Here is a 19029-nt window from a genome sequence, read left to right as displayed (position 1 = left end):
TTTTGTGATTTTTGCCACTAATAGAAGATGTAACAGGCTGCAGTTCATTATTGAAATTGTTTCTTTGTTTCCTTTCAAATTCAAAAAGATTCATGTTGAATATATTTTAAAACAACGTTAAGAAACTTACCAGATTTTATTGTTTCTCCATTCTCTAAAACTCTTGAATTTATTAATATCAACACATCGCACACTTACCACATGCACATTACAATGTACTAATAACAAACCAACACATGAATGGAATTATTTAGAAGTTATTGCAACTAAGTGATTTGAGGCTAATAATAAAATAATGCTTTTTCTAAAGCACGGAGTGCTCCATGAAGAAAGTGCAATTCAGCCTTGCCAATATAAAGACTGTATCATTCATGCTTCACAGATTTTTCATCTGTCTATCCATACACACACACACACAAAGTTAAAACTAATGAATTGTTTAATACTGCAAAATGTTTGCCAGCCACTCTGTGCAATCAGTAATTCATGAGTATCTTTGGAACTCCACCTTGTAACAAGAAGGGAAGGGAAAAAGTGGATGCCTGGGACGAGTACTGGACGCGATACTTCGTTATGAAGGGATCTATTACATTCATTCCATGTGGCAGAAACGTAAATGGATTGACTTGTCTTTTCTCTTATCTAAGCACTTCCACAACTGAAATCTTCTCTGTACTCCAAAGCTATAGCTGTTTTTCTAGGTCGATTGCTGCATACCCACAAACCCTACAGTGATGGGACACAGCTGCCTTTTGTGTTAAGGACACAGGGTGAGAGGTGTGCAGAAGCATTTCCCTGGAGCCTGAACAGTGTGAGTCATGAGAGTAAATGTTTTCAGTCACAGGGTGCGCTGTGCCAGGCTGAGCACTGGATTGCTCGTGACGGTGGTGTCCAAGTATTCAGTACTTCTTTTTGGGGGGTGTGTACTTATGGTATCTGTGGCCCTCTAAAGCATGGTGTCCGGGATTTTTCTTGCATGGATCTAACAACGGAGTATGTGTCAAGTACACAAGTTCAAAAAGTCAAGTTACACACAGACCGATGGTAGAGGACAGACAAGGAAACTGTGCGGGGTGCTGAGTATCACCCTGGAAATGGGCACGGGAGCTGTGGGCAGGATGGGGAGTGCCTGGCCTAAGCGGGAGGCGGGGAAGGAGAGAAAGGCTGGAGAAGACTTCCCAGAGGATATCAAGTTTGAAGAAGGGGAAGTAAGGAAGAAAAAGAGTGAGAGCATTTCAGGTAGAAACAATGGCAGGGGAGTGAGGAGGGAAGCAGGGGAGTGTGGCCTGTTAGGGTTGGGCAGAGACCAGAGGCCTCAGAGGTCATAGTGAGAGGTTTGGATTTCATCGTGAGGGCCATCTGGAACCACATAAAGATAGAAAGCAGGGGAATGATATAACCAGATGTCCATTTCCAAAGGAGTCCTTGACAGCCGGCTAGATGACCAATGCTGGGGTCCAGGCCAGAAAAAAAGCTATGGAGAGTGGGGGGTCGAAATGACAGAGGGGACAGGAAGACCCTCTAGATATTGGTGGCTCAATATACGTAGGGGGGAAAGAGAGGGAGTCATCAAGAAAGAGTGCCAGGTTTCTGGGTTTTCTGGCTTGGGGTACTGGCTGGGCACTAGAAGGGAGATTGAGGAGGAGAGAGAGAATTGTGTGGAAGGTAAGTTCAGTTTCAGACATGCTGAGCATGGGTACATCCATGGAGAACTGTCCAGATGGGCTGACTCCATGGGTCTGGACTTCAGGAGAGTGTTCCAGGCAGAATATAGATTTCAGAAGAGAGGGCCATTTAAATACGGGTGGTAGCTGAAATCTTGGGAATGGACTCCTCTATGGAGAAAGGACTGGGTAGGGAGAGGGAGGAAAAGAGGAAAGTGGAGATGAGGAGTGAGGAAGTCGGGGGTGGGGGGCTGAGGAGAAGGGAGCAGAAGTGAGAGGAGGAGAGTGAGGGAAAGACTGAGGGCAGGACCTTGGGGAACAGCAATTTAAGGAGAGAGGAGGCCACCACCGGAAGCCCATGAGGAAGACAAAGAAAAAGCAAGCAACGATCAGGAGGGACAGGAGGACAGGGTGGTATCCCCTAAGTCAAGGGAGGAGAGCCCTGAAAAGGAGGCAGTGGCCGGCGCTGTGGTGTGAGCCGGATTTGGCAAGGAGCTCCTTCACTGCCTTAAGGTGAGTGGTTGCACTGACTTGCCAGGGGCTGAAGAAAAATCCCAGCGGCTTGAAGAATGAATGGGAGGTGAGAAGTGAAGATCCTAAGAAACTGGAACGAAAGGGAAGGAAACAAATTGGCTGTGGTGAGATAAGAGAGGGATGGAAAAGGGAGTTTGAGTTGAAAGTGCTCAACCCTAGATGAATAAAAGGCAGAGGAGCTGTGGGGGCTGAAAATGCAGGAGAATTGGGTGACTAAAGCCCTGGAAAAGGGGGGGGTACCCCTGCCCAGGTGGGTGGAAGGTGGACATCCCCTGACAGAAATGGAGGCAAGACTGTGAGGGAGGGAGAGAAAGAATGTGTCTGACTCGGGCGGGAAGCGTGAAGGAGAGGGCTTTCTGCTGGGCTTCCATGCGCCCGGAGCTGTGTGGGGGTGTCACACGCTGGTGTCGAGGACTCAGAGTGGGCCCTGAACGTTTGAAAGCGTTGCTGAGGATGGTGGCGGAGGGAGGAGGCAAGCAGAGAGTGGGACCGTGGAGTTGAAGATTTTAAGATTCTGGATAAGTGCCTCTAGTTCTCTCCAACTACCCTGCCTGGCTTTACTGACACTGCCAAGCTGGGATGTCATCAAATAGGGAATTAAAGCTAGGTAGCCGGTGTTTTGTGCCTGGGCTTTTCCAGTTCCGTTCCCTGCCGCTTCCTACACATGGCCAGCCATTCAACACGGAGAGTCAGCTCTCCACAGTAGTTCACGCAATCCACATTTGGCACGGGAGTGGTAAACAACCAAGTGGAGAGCCAATAACACCCCCCACCCCGCATCCACCTTACAGAGTTGTAAATCCCTGAACAAGTCTTTTTTTTTTTTTTTTAAGTAATCTCTACGCCCAACATGGGGCTCGAACTCACGACCCTGAGATGAAGGGTCGAATGCTCTCCCAACTGAGCCAGCCAGGCGACCCTGAGTCCTGACACAATTCTGTTTGGTATCTGTCAATGGCATTTACACGATCCACCTGTCAGTCCCTGGAGTCCTTTCCGGCTAGCCTTGGAGAGTGACTGGATTCTCCACAGGCGCCCCATGAAAGGTTCCCTTCCTTACAAGGATATGAAGTGCCCTTGAAGTCTGATTTCCCAAGTTACCAATTCAAGTAAGGCCCCTCGGGGGTTCACCCAGTCCCAACGGGTGTGATGTCTCTCAGAGCTTGGATTTTATTCCTAGTTCCTCCTCAGGCCTCGACGCTGTCTGGGCTTTTCTCAATCGGCCAACCCCCTTCTGTGCTGCTAGGCACCCACCACCACCACCACTAGGTTGGTTCCACTGGGCGTGGTGCCCCCCGGTCAGTTCCGCCCAGGAGATTCTCTTCGACAGGTGTTTCCCAACGGTAACAGCCCCTCAAAGCCGGGCAGTACCACCACCTCTGTGCACGCTCTCCATGGGCCAGCATGCCTCTGCCCAGAGTCGTGGGGCTTCAGGCTGGGACCCGGCCCAGCACAGCCAGCCTGTGCAGCCTCATACTCCCTGGCCTCGCAAGTGCTTGGTCCTCCACGTGTGGGGTGTCGGCCGCCTCCCTGTGTCTCCAGCAGTCTCCCGGCCCCTGGAGGCAGATGGACCCATGGCTCTAGGTACTTGGCAATGGGATATCCATTCCTTCTGGTGAGCAGGCTTGTTATGTCACACACCATAGACCCTCCAACCAGCCAGTTACTTCCCCGAGTGACCAAAGGTCTGCATTTTCTGCATAGAACTGAAACACGTCCCTCCACCTCCCTGGGTCCTACTGACCAGTTGAGGCAGAGACTAAATGCTACTTCTTCCATGCAGCCTTCCTTCATACCTGTGAATAAATGTCATTTTTTCCTTCTCTGAACAGCCACAGAGTCTCACCTATGCTTCAAGTTCATTCATTCATTCGTTCAGTAAGTATTTATTGAGAATCTTCCGGGACCAGGCTCTGTGCCAAGTGTTAGAACACAAGAATAAACACACAAGTCTCTTACCTCATAGAACTTTCCGAGTAACTGGGAAACCGCTGGGTACATGAACAATTTAATATTAAAAAATTGCTCTGTGGGAGATAGTACAGTTGTTAAGAATGTGGACTCTGAACTCAGATTGCTTGGATTGGAATCTCAGCTCCACCACTTACTGGCTGTGTGAACTTGAGCTAATGCCTTAGTTTCTACATCTCTAAAATAAGATAGTAATAATAATTACCTCATAGAGTCTAGACTACTGAGCGTGTTCTACAAATGGGTTCCTGTTATAATATTTGTTGTTAGGATCGTTTAAACCATTAGAAGTATAAAGGGAAATTGGAGCACAGGAGAAGCTTTTAATCCTCCTGACTTAATATTGGAGTTCTTTATCTGAGTCTAATCTCCCATACCAGATTCTAAGGTCTTCCAGGGCAGACATATTTACAAACAGCATAACCTTTGACTCGGTTCCCTGCTCTTAGTAGGTGCTCCATGAATATCCATTGGTTTCACGGAAATGGATTAATCCAGATCTGGGTCAGTCCCTCGGCCACTCCAATTGGGTGTACAAGTAACTGGAGCTACCTTCTGCCTTCTAGACCAAATCCTGAGGGGCTGCACGGGTCTGTGGTCAAAGCAAAGGGGCAAATGAAAATGAAGGAAAAGGTGTCTCACCCAGAGATGCCACGTTTTCATCCTGGTCTTTACGTTTATTCCTTCCCATGAAGGCTATCTGGGGTTTAGCGTTTCTACTTCCATGATGTAAATGTATTTTCAAGGGTTGGTTACTCGGCTCTGGAGTTCACTGGTGGACCTCAGCACTCAAAAATCTATCCTGGGAGCCGTTAGCATTTTCCCACCCCTACCTACCCCCTTAATAAACTAACTGAAAGAGAACAAAAGGATCAGTTTTAAGGTCCGCAAATATAAACAACTTATGTTTCCCTAAGAAAGTCACTTCTCTTCTTGGAGTAAATTGTCATTAACCTATCATGGAATTTTCCAGAATTCCTCAAATTTCTTAAATTTTGAGTCATGTGGTTCTGAAAAGAAAATATGTCATGCTGGTTTTAATTTCAAATGGCTTCCAATTTGAAGCCCTGGCAAGTTTCTATTCTGGATTGAACCCTAGACGGACTTTGAATTAATTCTAGTAAATGATGAAGATGGATAGCTTGCTAGTTGCCAACTTCACTGAAGTAAGTTAAGGCAAGTTGAGTTCATATGTTTTTCTTTCCTACCTTGGGTAGCACATGCCTAATACTTTCATTACAATAATTTCCAGTCTTCTGTAATCTCATTAGAGAAGTGTTTTATTTTATTTTTTTTTAAGATTTTATTTATTTATTTGACAGAGAGAGACACAGCGAGAGAGGGAACACAAGCAGGGGGAATGGGAAAGGGAGAAGCTGGCTTCCCGCCGAGCAGGGAGCCTGACGTGGGGTTCGATCCCAGGACCCTGGGATTATGACCTGAGCCGAAGGCAGATGCTTAACGACTGAGCCACAGGGGCGCCTCCCTCTCCCACTCCCCCTGCTTGTGTTCCCTCTCTCGCTGTGTCTCTCTCTGTCAAATAAATAAATAAAATCTTAAAAAAAATACAGTTGCATAAAAGATGCGCAAAACACTCATTATTAGTTTCTCAAGTAAATTTGTATTGTGGAGGAGAATTTTAAAAGGGGCATTGGTTAAAAACTGGAATCAGATACAGGCAAGAATGCAAAAGGTGCTCATAGGTAGGGTGGCCTATTTTTGAAGGTGAAGGAATCACAGAATTTAGAGAAGAAAGTCAAATCAGAGCTCTTCCCACCCAGCTACTTGCAGAGTGCTAAGTCCTGTTGACAGGATCCAGGACTGCGTGAGTAGCTCCAGAGAGAAACAGGTGTCTGCATATCAAACTGTTGGTGCTCTATCCATGTTCCCTTGACATTCACTCTTCACCCATGGATTCCAGTGATTCTGTTCCTGAGAGCATTTTTTTGTTGGAGCACATTGGGCTTATAGGCAGAGCATGCCCTGAGTGCTGGACAGTTATGTTTCTGGAAGTAGTTCTAAAGCAACGGTGGTTGGGGAATTGGTGAATAAATCCTCCACATTTCTGGTTCCTTGTGGGTAAAACTCTGAGGCATGCTCTCCTCTGTCTTCCAGAGTTTCCCAGTGGGATTGACCTCTAGTCACCCACACTAGAAACTGGCTTGCTAACACACCCATTACTGTCTTCATTTCTTTCCCTGTTTTCCCCTCTCCTCGACCAGTGTTTCCTGGGATCACCTCTCAAAGTAACTATTTGTACTTGAATCCTCGGGGTCTGCTTCTGGAAGGATCCCAAACTAAGATAATTCCTAGTTCTGCAAGTCGGGTGAGGTCTTTCCTGCTTCTCTCTTTGATGATTTTTTACATCTGCCAACTGGTTCGGGCCTGCAGTCTCTTCTCCTTCCTTTCCTACCACACATTGCTCCCAGATCTTCCTTCCTCCTAAAGCAATGGTCAGATGTATTATTCCCCCTGCTCTAAATCCTCTACTATTACCCCATGTTCTAAGTCGGAACAGAAGTCCATACCCCTCTCATAATCTGGCCCATACCCCTCCCTAGCCTTTGACCCACAAACCTTGAATGTGTAGGGTGCTCTCCTGACCTATCCTGCTCGCAGATGCTAAATATTTGTAGAATCGGAAAGCTTAAGGGAAGGTGAGAAAAGTCAGCTGGGTATTATACTTGTATCTTTATCCTACTTAAGAGAAGTTCACAGTACTTTTTTGCACTTACACATTTTCTGTAAATAGATTAGAAACAGCTTTCCCACCCCTCCCCCAGTTCTCTCATTCCAGATATAGGGCTCCTCTCAATTCAGTTAGAACAAAACTCCGCATGTGAGTGCCCTACTGTAGTTTCTCTTTCTCTCTCTCTTTCTTTCTTTCCTTCCTTCTTTTTCTCTTTCTTTCTTTCTTTTTTTCCTTTCTGTAGGCTGCACACCCAACACGGGATCGAGCCGCATGCTCTGTTGAGTGAGTCAGCCAGGCGCCCCCTACTGTAGTTCCTTATACTGGAATTAAACCACTGATTTTCCAATTGCTTTTCTGCTTTGAGGTCACAATAGGTACTGTAATAATAAACATCTCACAAATGCAGACAGAGGGAGGGAGTGTGTTATGTTGGGCTGAGCAACATAACAGGCCTTAGCCATAGCTTGGCTTTGCCCATAAGAGCTCAGGTGATATTGAACAAGTCATGACATTTCTCTGAACCTCCGCTTCCTTATCTGTAAAAACGGGCTTGTGTCTGAGCTCCATTCTAGAGCTAAGATGCTACTAACAAGCTACCATGATTTGAAGTTGTGGTTGCTGGGAATGAATAGGTAGGTAGAGTCAAAGGCTCAGAGGCTACTCTAAATTTGTTCATGCATCTCATAATTTTAGTTTAGTTGGTCCAAAAATTCACCTAATTTTTTAAGTCCTTGAAAATGATCAATGAGTGTTACCCATCAGGACATGGACTAAAGTCAGCTGCAGTCTTTGCTTCCCCGAGAAACTCCTGTCTCTTCCCTTCCCCCAGTACCTTCCTGACTTTAAGGCTGGATGACTATAGGGGCGCCTGGGTGGCTCAGTCATTAAGCGTCTGCCTTCGGCTCAGGTCATGATCCTGGGGTCCTGGGATTGAGCCCCACGTTGGGCTACTGCTCGGCGGGAAGCCTGTTTCTCCCTCTCCCACTCCCCCTGCTTGCGTTCCCTCTCTCGCTGTGTCTCTCTCCGTCAAATAAATAAATAAAATCTTAAAAAAAAAAAAAAAAAGGCTGGATGACTATAACATGCCTAACTTGGTCCTGGTTTTCTTTTGAGATAAATAAATATTAATGTGAAATGAAAACCACACACGTAATAATGCTGGGATTAATGAGGTGCTGATCTGTATTCTTACTTTGTTATTGTTGGCCAATGTGGTATTCAGCTGAATTCAAAACTGTGGAACCATTTGTAAAACAGAAATGTTAAGTCCAAACTTTTGCATCCACCATGTGGCTTATCATTCTACCAAGGTGGGATGGCAGGGCCCCACACATCCGGGAGGCAGGGCAGGCAGTGCTGACGTCTTGTGGTCTGGGGGTTCCGGGTAAGCTCCCACTTCCAGCCTCCATGCATGGTCAGTCACAAAGAAAAGAAGAGGAGAGGAGAGGAGGGAAGAGAATTGTTCCCACTTACCTAGCTCTGGTGAAGGTGGCTGGGGAAGGTTGTCCATTAGACCATTATCGGCCATTAAATTCTAAACTCTTATTCCGTTCCAGGATTAGTCTCCAAGCAGAGCTGAAAGGGGATGAGAATTAAGCCTTATGTGAGCAGTTTCTCACACATTCATTCCAATAGTCTTTGGGAAGGTGTCATAAGTCCCGACAAACATATGAAGAAACCAGGGCTTAGAAAAGTGAGTGACCCATCAAGGTCACATAGTTGGCGAGTCAGAATTTAAACCAAGGCTTCTGGCTGGACCTCCAGCAGTCAGTGCAGCCACCACCCCTCCTGCCCTTAGAAACACAGGAATGTATTCCCAAATATGCCTTTTCTTCTGTCCCATGTGGCAGGTGGGAGTGAAAGTTGGAACCGCCTTGGCGGAAGGCAATTTATGTTATCTATCAAGACCCTTTAAAATGTTTATACCTTTTGGGGCACCTGGGTGGCTCAGTCGGTTAAGCATCCAACTCTTGATTTCAGCTCAGGTCGTGATCTCAGGATTATGAGATTGAGCCCTGGGTCAGGCTCTGAGCTGGGCGTGGAGTCTGCTTAAGATTCTCTCCCTCTCTCTCTCTGCCCCACTCTCCTAACTCGTGCTCATGTGCACGTGCACTCTCTCTTAAAAAAAAAAAAAGTTTATACCTTTGGACTGTGTAATTCTACTTTTAGGAATCTTCCTGAAAGAAATTACCTGAGATGAGGATGATTACCAGACATTAATGCAAAAAGATGCTATTACAGTATTATTTATAATCATGAAATGCTCTAAACTCCCCTTGCAGGAGAACAGCTAAATCACTGCAGCAGAGGCCCCAGTTAGGCCAGAAAAGAAATGCAAATATGTGGCGTGTTCCCACCCTTTGAGTATAGGTCTGAATTAACTCATACACATGGGCACTGGTGCAGAAAAAGCATTAACTCAAGCCCACAGTTGGAGTTTAGATTATACAGGTAAACTTGGTAAGGAGAAAGCAGATGCCAACAGAAGCCAGCTTGTAGGAAGAGACCATAGGGCCCCTGGAAAATAATTGATCCTAGAGAAGAAAGCACTTGGTGTGATAGAGTAGCTTCAGCAACACAGCTTGAGATTCCAAGAGAAGGGGCGCCTGGGTAGCTCAGTCAGTTAAGCATCTGCCTTCGGCTCAGATCATGATCCCAGGGTCCTGGGATGGAGCCCTGCATTGGGCTCCTTGCTCAGTGGGGAGCCTGCTTCTCCCTCTGCCTGCCGTCCCCCCTGTTTGTGCTCAATCTCTCTCTCTGACAAATAAATAAATAAAAATCTTAAAAAAAAAAAAAAAAAAAAGAGGGAGAGAGAGATTCCAAGAGAAGTCTCTCCTCTCCGACATTTTCTACCACGGCTTATCAACCACCAGCTTTGGACCTTCTCTTGGGCTCTTCTCCTGATGATCAGCTTGGCCTTTTGACTTATCACTTATCTACCCTTGGCTTGTTTTTGGATTACCTACTCAGCTTAAGTCTCAGCCTGGCCTGCCATCTCCCCCTTTCTATCGGATACACACAAAGAAATATCTAGTAGACATGAAAGTAATGCATGGGAAGAGTTTTAAGTGGAATAGGAATCGTGTTGGATATAATCTTAATCAAGTAATGAAGGATGAAAAAAATGTGTATATATAAGATGATTTTCATTATAAAAATGCCTTCAAGGTTTTGTAAAGAAATATGTTAAAGCCTTAAAGCAGGGTTATGAATGCCCTATATTTCATTTCCATTTAACTTTTCATTTTCCACGAACATGAAGGTATTATTTTATAGTTACAAAAGGGAGGTGTTTAAAATGTGCTCTTTTTCTCCCTCCTAAAAGGCAGGCAATGCACAAATCTATTAAATGTGGGTTGAAAAATAGACGGAATTGGCCTGGAAGTCACTGAAGCGGCCCATCTGGTTTAGCTGTATTGGATGAGAAACAGTTGATTGCTTAATTTGGCATCAGCTTGGGCCACTGGTGCTTTTACGCAGCCTCAGGGAGAGCTGTTCTGTATCTGGAAAACTGAGATGGTACCAGGCTGATAGAGGTGGTCCAAGGGGAATAATTTTGTATGATGTGGCAAATTAACGTTTGCAAAGAAAATGCTGTTCTGTTCTTCAAATGTTCTCAAAAATAGTTTATGAGACTAGACAGCCTCCCTGTCCAATTGCAAAAGAACTTCCAGTTCTCATTTGTAAGTGAATCTTGAATCAAACAATGATCAATAAGCCCAGTGCAACTGTGAGGATTTTGTTAGATATGAATATGTAAGCAAGCGCATACATTTATAGTCTAAATTCAGAATCTCCTACTTGAACCTAATCAACTTCCTTTCACTCTATAGCAATAATTTATTTGTAACATATTTATGCTCTCATTTTTTCTTCAGTCCAAGAACCATTAGCACTCATGTATTAAGCTTTGTATTGTTGCTTTGCACAAAGTCAAAATAATGCATATTTTTTCCTTCAACTATTATTGCAATTATGGTTTTAATTGCATACACTTCTTCCTCTCTGCCTAAACATAAAGATACACTGTATCTCATAGGTACTTATTAAATATATAAGGACCAAAGGATTTGGGGCACTCCAATCAGCATCTCCAGCTTCATGGTACGATTTCTCCTCCCTGAATTTTTGCTTCCCTTCATCTCCCAAACCCCAAGTTGTTTCATTTGCCGTAGCTTGAATAGCTAACTAAGAAAAGTCATTTTTGTCTTCCTTGACGCTGCCTGTGGAGGGGGCAGCCATCTCCTAGTCGGCATCATGGCTGCCCTCACACCTCCGGGGAAGCCCAAGATCATTAAAAAAGAGGACCAAGATGTTCATCTGGCCCCACTAAGACCAATGTGTCAAAATTAAGTGCAACTGGTGGAAACCCAGAGGCATTGACATTAGGGTGTGCAGGAGAGTCAAGGGCCAGATCTTGATGCCCAACAGTGGTTATGGGAGCGACAAGAAAACAAAGCACATGCTGCCCAGGGGCTTCCGGAAGTTCCTAGTCCACAACGTCAAGGAGCTTGAAGTGCCGCTGAGGTGCAACAAATCTCACCGTGCGGAGATTGCTCACAGCGTCTACTCCAAGAACTGCAAAGCCATTATGGAAAGAGCAGCACAGTGGGCCATCAGAGTCACCAATCCCAATGGCAGCTGCATGGCGAAGAAAATGAATAGACAGACAACTTACATGCATGTCATATTTGTGTTAATAAAATCATAAAACTCCCCCAAAAAAGCAATTTTTAAAAACTCTCATAGGCTCTTTACTCCAGTACATAAGCACATTCATACCTCTACCATCTTAAAACAACACTACAACAAAACACTTCCAGGTTAAAATGGAGACCAGATATTGATAAGCTAAGGGCAAGTACATTGCTCCTTGGGCCTCTAAACTTCCAAGGGTGGGAGAGAAGAGGGGCCCCAAAACTCTGAGTGCCGCCAGCAAGGGCCACCCTCCTCCTCCAACACTCACAACCTCACCATTACCCTCTGCCTTGAAGACCATCAAGGCTCGTGCCCTCCTGCCCTCTCTCTGTTATGCACTGAATTAGGTCCCCCCTTAATTCATGTTAAAGTCCCAACCACTGGTACCTCAGAATGTGACCATATTAAACTGTAGTTAAGGTCTAGGGACATCTGGGTGGCTCAGTCGGTTGAGCGTCTGCCTTTGGCTCGGGTCCTAGTCCCAGGCTCCTGAGATTGAGTCCCACATCAGGCTCCTTGCTCACTAACTTAAAATGGATTAAAGACTTAAATGTAAGACCTAAAACCATAAAACTCCTAGAAGAAAACACAGGGGAAAAACTCTGACATTGGCCTTAGCAATGAATTTTTTGGATAGAACACCAAAAGCATAGGCAACAAAAGCAAAAATAAAGAAGTGGGACTACATCAAACTACAAAGCTTCTGCACAGCAAAAGAAATACGCAACAAAATGAGAAGGCAACCTATGGAATGGGAGAAAATATTTGCAAAACATCTGATAAAGGGGTCAACATCCAAAATATATAAGGAAGTCATACAACTCAAGTGCATAAAAAAACAATCTAATTTAAAAATGGGCAAAGTACCCAAACAGACATTTTCCCAAAGAAGACATACAAATGGTTCTCAGGTACATGAAAAGGTGCCCAACGTCACAAATCATCAGGGAAATGCAAATCAAAGCCGCAATGAGATATCACCTCACACCTGTCAGAATGACTATTATCAAAAAGACCACAGATAACAGTGTTTGCAGGATATGAAGAGGGAACCCCCCTTGCAATACTGGTAGGAATGTAAATTGGTAGAGCCACTATGGCAAACAATATGCAGGACCCTCAAAAATTTTTTTAAAAAAATTAACTACCCTATGATCCAGCAATCCCACTTTTGGGTATATATCCAAAGGAAATTAAATCACTATCTCAAAGAGATATCTGCGCCTGATGTTCATGCAGCATTGTTAACAACAACCAAGACATGGAAACAACCTAAGTGTCCACTGATGGATGATGAGTATGGTATTATATACATATATATATAATATTACTCAGCCATAAAAAAGAAGGAAATACTACCATTTGTGACAACATGGATGGGCCCTGAGGGCACTATGTAAGTGAAATATATCAGACAGTGAGAGACAAATACTGTATGATCTTACTTACATGTGGAATCTAAAGAAGCTGACCTCATAGAAACAGAATAGCATGGTGGTTACCAGGGGCTGTGGAGTGTGGGAGAAATGGGGAGATGTTGGTCAAGGGGTACAAACTTCCAGTTATAAGATGAATAAGTTCTTGGGATCTAATCCGAGCCTAGTGACTATAGTTAACAATACTGTATTATATACTTGGATGTTGCTAAGAGTAAATCTTAAATGTTCTCACCACACACACACACACACACACACACACACACCCCAAAAGGTAATTGTGAGAGGTGATGGATGTGTTAACTAACCTTATTGTGGTTATCATTTCACAACATATACATGTATTAAATCATCACATTGTACATCTTAAACTCACACAATGTTACATGTCAATCATATCTCAATAAAGCTGGAAAAAAGAGAAAGACACAAAAGTACAATAAAACTAGCTTTAGGGCACCTGGGTGGCTCAGTTGGTTAAGCGACTGCCTTCGGCTCAGGTCATGATCCTGGAGTCCCTGGATCGAGTCCCGCATCGGGCTCCCTGCTCGGCAGGGAGTCTGCTTCTCCCTCTGACCCTCCTCCCTCTCATGTGCTCTCTCTCATTCTCTCTCTCTCAAATAAATAAATAAAATCTTTAAAAAAAAAACTAGCTTTAGATTATAAATCATAAAAAAGGAAAAAAATCTGAGTAGAAACAAATTGCTCTCTGCGAAATCTTTACTTATAGCCCTCTTTTATTAATCGGGATTCTTGGCCATGGAGACTGCCTCTGGCAATCTTGAACAAAAGTTAATTTGTTTCAAGGATTTGGGAGACAAAAAAAAAAGGCTTGGAAAAACCTGGTTAGCACTGAGTGGTCCCTAAACAGTCTTCAAACTCTTATATCACTCAGGTTTCAAAGACCCAGGTGAGGGCGTCCCATGATCTAGCCTAGGTCTAGCCTCCATCAGGGTGAGGGAGCTGGCCTGTTAACTTCCACTGGGGCAGGCAGATACCACCTTTCTCCAAGAAAAGGCAGAGTGGGAGAACGGTCAGCCCCCAAACTGCTAGGGTCCTGTTAGGAAGGGGGAATGAAATCATATTGAACTGAAATGTGATGTCATGACTATGCATCTTCTGCTGGCAACTTTGCTTCTGGCTTGCCTTCTTCACCATTCCTGGGGAAGGGTCATCCTTCCCTCACTCTTCCTTCTCCTCACCTCTGATGCCTAATTGGTCACAAAGTCTTTACAATCCTAACTTCTAATCTCTTTCCTACCCTCTCTACCTTTAAGGCAAACTACCTTCATGCACTGTGCTTAATAAAGTAAGGTATAGAAGGGACTCCTAACTTTCCCCTCAACCTTCCGTTTGCTCTGTTTGGGCTCATTCCAGTTCCAGAGACTTCGTGGACTTTGTTCGTGTCCCTTTGGCTTAGAAAGACCTCAGCTTCCCTGACTCACTTCAAAGTGTTCGGTGCAGTCTTAGAGCTGGACTCAACCCCAGGTTCTTCCCACTCTTGGTACAATTCTGAATCCGTTAGGATCCAGCTCGGTAGTGAATTACTGAAATAAAAAACAACTGCGTCTTAAAAGGCTAGAAGTGTATTCCTTTCCTATAGTAACAGAAAATCTCTAAAGGAGATCAGTCCAGGGCTGGTGGGCCTCCCACCCATGGGTCTCAGTTTCTGCTTCTGAGGGGACCCAAATTAAGACAAAGGGGTAAAAATTCACTTGGGGCATTTGATTCAAAATAATTATTCCCCTGAGCACAGTTCTTTAACAACTTGGGTAATTTTCAGGTGTACATAAAGAAACCCTAGGCAGGTTTTCAACAAATTATTTCTGCATGTAGAACTATTACACCACACACCTATGTAGCAGCCTAGAAGAAGCTTGCTTCTGAGGGGGATCAGAGATGTGACTTCTTCCTCTTGGGGTTCTCGGGGACACTCCTGCCCACGCTTCCACCCACCACCACCACCACCAGGCTCTAACTTCTCAGCATATTTCTCTCTTCCCTCTTCCCCTCAGGCCTACTCATTCTGGAGCCCAGCAACCAGCTTCCTGGCTTCCCCCAGGGTCTTACCCCCACCCCACCCCCAGTCTCAGCCCAGGTCTAAAACTCACCAGTATCCGAGGGAGGTGTCCCTGAGCTGTCAGAGTCACCAGAGCTGATTGCTGAAACACCTGAGGTGTTAAGTGTTGATAATAGCTTGCTGAGTTAACCCCTCCCAGGAGATATTTACATCTTAATGGGAACAATCTGGAACCGCTGTTTTTTCTCCACTTGGCTCGCGCGAAGACAGTGGTGATGATCTGAACAGCACCCTAGGGTAGATGGATGAGACTCCTCAGGGCTGTAGGTTACCAGTGCGGGAATTCTGGCCCCTCTGAGAGCCTCACTCTCTGCCTTACTGGCTGCTCCCAGGGCTGAGGGGTCCTTATCTCAGCCACACATGTCCTCCACACTGGGACAATCATAGAGAAACCACCTTACACCTTTAAGGAAGGGATGGTGCCAGCGCGTTGCCCAGCGGGCCAAGGCAAGATTGAAAACCAGTGCCTAAAAACAGAAAAATGTGCTTTTTTTTTGGGAAAAATTCCAAAACTACATACAAGTGGAGACTACAAGTGATTCTTTCTACTTAACCCAGATTCATCAACCAATACTTCGCTATTCTCATTTTATCCGGTACCCCACACCTTTTTTTTTTTTGCACCAAGTTTTCTCTAAAGCAAATCTCATGTCCTTTCACTTTACTGTGCATCTCAAAAGGAAGGAAGGAAGGAAGGAAGGAAGGAAGAAAAGAAGGAAGGAAGGAAAAGCTTTTTCTTATATAACCACAATGCTATTATCACAGTTAACAAAATTAATAACAATTCATAAATCTTATCTATCGCTCAGTCCATATTTAGATTTCTAGATAATTGGGAAAACAGAAGTACTTTTTAAATAGTGGGACCTTTTTACAACATCAGAGTAGACAGGTTTATAGGAAAAAAATTGGGAAGCAGAAATTGTACCCTCTTAGACCCCCTCAGAACATCCAGTTGACCCAAACTAAGGTGGTGGAGTCTTGATAAGCTGAAAAAGCAAATTATCTTCTTATACTTCTTCAGTCCAATAAAAAGTAAAAGTGTTCTTCCCCATTTCACTGTGTGCTTCAGTTCACAGGATTTTGTAAGGTACTAAAAGGTCACTTCTACCCACCTCAAAGGGCTCATATCAGTCTCCCTCTGAAACAATGTGAATAAAAGACTCCTTGTATATTCTAAGGGGAAATATTACGGTGTCTACTTGTTGTTCTTTGTATCAAAGTCTCAGGGAAAAAAATGGTGAGGATGTGTACATTTGTACATGAGCCAGGAGTTGTCCATTAACTTTCTAAATGATCCAGTCACAGTCTACTGAATTTGGAAGAACTGCCAAAGATGAAAGAGCTTTTCCTGCTCAACTGGAACTAAGGAAAAGTGGTTTGGGACAGTAAGTGACAAGTCAGAGAAAGATAAAAATCACCATAACTCCTACCAGCTAGCCTAGAAGAGATTTTCCTTTACTTTTTCTCTGTTACAGCTTCTCCTTGCTGCAAAATGAGCCCTTTCTAGTTATAGCTAGCATGGTTGACTTTTCATCACATCCCAGGTTCCATTCTCAGGGCTCGATGTGGCTTAGCTCAGTTCGTCCCCACAACTCTATGAAGTCGGCATTATGATTATTCTCACTTTTACAAATGAGGAAAGGAAAGGACAGAGAAGTCCGAGGATAAGTTATGCAAGATTACACGGCTAGTTATAAAATGGCCGAGGCGGTGCTTGAATCCCGGGCATCTAGTTTGGGATGAAATGCTGGGATTTTTGTACATATGATCTCATCTGATATCATTGCTTTCATTGCGTAGCTCTGTCCCAACACTTTTCACACCGTCCGAATTAATTTCTCCTTCCTCTCTTGTTTTTCCAAATGAAGTTATGAGCTCCTAGAAAGAAAAGGCTGCTACTTCCCGACAGTGCTTACCTAGCAAATGGCAGACATTCATTTAACGTACGTGACAGGACCAGGGCTTGGGTGAGGAGACGGAGGAACTCACCCACAGTGCAAAATTTGAGAGGGCTCAAAAAAAAAAAAAAAAAAAAAAAGCCTTGACAATCAAGATGGATGATACTTTAATGCAATGTTTTTTGAAAAATTAAAATCAAGGTCAGTGGCAGTGCCATGTTGAGCTATGCTGGAGCCTGAGGCAAAAGGAAAAGTCAGCCAGAGTAATCCGGTCTTTAAAATATTGATATTGTGGGGCGCCTGGGTGGCTCAGTCGGATAAGCGTCTGACTCTTGATTTCAGCTCAGGTCGTGGTCTCAGGGTTGTGAGACTGAGCCCTGCATCATGCTCCGTGCTGGGCCTGGAGCCTGCTTAAGATTCTCTCTCTCCCTCTCCCTCTGCCCCTTCCACACCACCTCCCACTCATGCACGCGTACTCGCTCTCTAAAACAAAACCAAAAAAGTTGATATTTTAATCATCATGGATTTTTTGCATTAATTTTGATTTCTTAAGATTATTGCATTGAAATATTATTTTTCTTGATTATTGAATTTTTTGGTGTCTCCTCCTCCCCCTTAAATTTTCCTCCTGAGGTGAGCGCCTCACTTGCCTCATCCTGGTCCAGGCCCCAGGCACAATTGAATAAATGGTTAAGTTCACATGCAATATCTACCTTTTGCTGGTGAAAATATATATGAAGTTGCTACTCAATGAATAATGGAAAAGACAAATATAGAAACAAACATTAAATCAACAAAACTTAAAGTTGTGGGAGACATTGTTTCTAGGAAATTCTTTGTGTTTGCCCGAGTCATCTGAGGTTGGCTATCTCAGTTATTTCAAGCAGGTTGTTAATGAGGTCACAGCCATTGACCAATCGTCTTAAAAAGCCCCTTGAAGAGCATGTCCCGCTAACAATGACTTATTCATTAAGCAAACACTCACTGAGTACCTGCCATGTAGCAGGTTGTATGGCAGATGCTGAGGATACACAGATGCACAGGCAGGGCCTGCTTTTTCAAGTGGAGTGGAGGTGGGAGAAAGTCAATAGGCAAGAGTTCGTAGGTCTATCCAGAAGATTCATGAAAGGCTTCTCAGAGCGGGCCAAGAGCGTGTCAGTTTGCAGTTGCAGTGTTTGAAAGGGCCCAATAGATAATTCTCCCCAACTTGAGATCTGAATTACTTGTAAAATAAGACAAAGAAGTTGGCAGTTAAAGACCAAAATATTAACTTTATCCCTGGTACAATGGATGTTGGAGAATGTGGCTCATACCGCCAACAAGCAGGCTTCTTAGTGCAGAATCCCAGAATTAGACAGACCCACCCAGCACTCCTCGACCAAGGCAGACCCTGCCCGCTGCAGGGACAGAGCTTGCCTCTGGAGATTTGGAAGAGAATGGGGGCTCCCTGGGTGCAGCTTGCACCCAAAAAGTAGTGATTGGATGAAGCATGTCAACTATTGCCTATATGGTATAAACAGTGAGATGCATAAATGAACTGTAATCCCTAGAGGTGGTTGGTTAGCATTTGAAACACCTAATCAGGAATGTACGTTCCAGAGAGGTTTAAGTACTACAAATATTGTTATCTAAATCTATACTCAGAGGATTTGTTAATAAATACGTTAGAAATAATTTTCCATCGATGAAATGACTGATATTAGATATTTATATGACAGGTTAGAAAGATTATACTGGCCCAATTGCTTTTGCACAAAGGAGGTATAAGAATCTGGCAAGCCAAGCAGTCTGATATTGTCAGAGCAGTGCCCTGGGTCCAAAGCCTCCTTGGTTCTATGCCCACCTTTTCATGGAGAACTCAGTTGCAGATAAACTGTAGGACTGGCCAGTCCCATCGTCAGAATTTTGCTGTATCCATCTTAAGATTGAGTCTTTCCTGTAAGGTGCTTGTTGGAATGTGTAAGGACTGAGAGAGGAACTTCCACACAAGTTTACAAGAACATGACGCATGACTGTTTTTGTGCCTACTTGCTGATAAATATACATCTGGTAG

At 44.2% G+C, this 19029-nt stretch overlaps 1 long non-coding RNA gene across 1 annotated transcript in view; it reads right to left on the bottom strand.

Annotated features, from left to right (window-relative positions):
- The window catches only part of LOC144380410 (uncharacterized), a 47480-nt gene that overhangs the window by 14865 nt on the left and 13586 nt on the right, over window positions 1-19029 (bottom strand). The window contains exon 3 of the long non-coding RNA XR_013444537.1: window positions 8335-8436. This is a non-coding gene — a long non-coding RNA (uncharacterized LOC144380410). The remainder of the gene's footprint in view (window positions 1-8334; window positions 8437-19029) is intronic.

Source organism: Halichoerus grypus, chromosome X (genome assembly GCF_964656455.1).
Source record: "Halichoerus grypus chromosome X, mHalGry1.hap1.1, whole genome shotgun sequence".
In the NCBI taxonomy this organism is placed as follows: domain Eukaryota; kingdom Metazoa; phylum Chordata; class Mammalia; order Carnivora; family Phocidae; genus Halichoerus; species Halichoerus grypus.
The sequence above is the reverse complement of the archived record's forward strand: the minus strand, read 5'-3'. Positions and strand labels throughout refer to the sequence as shown.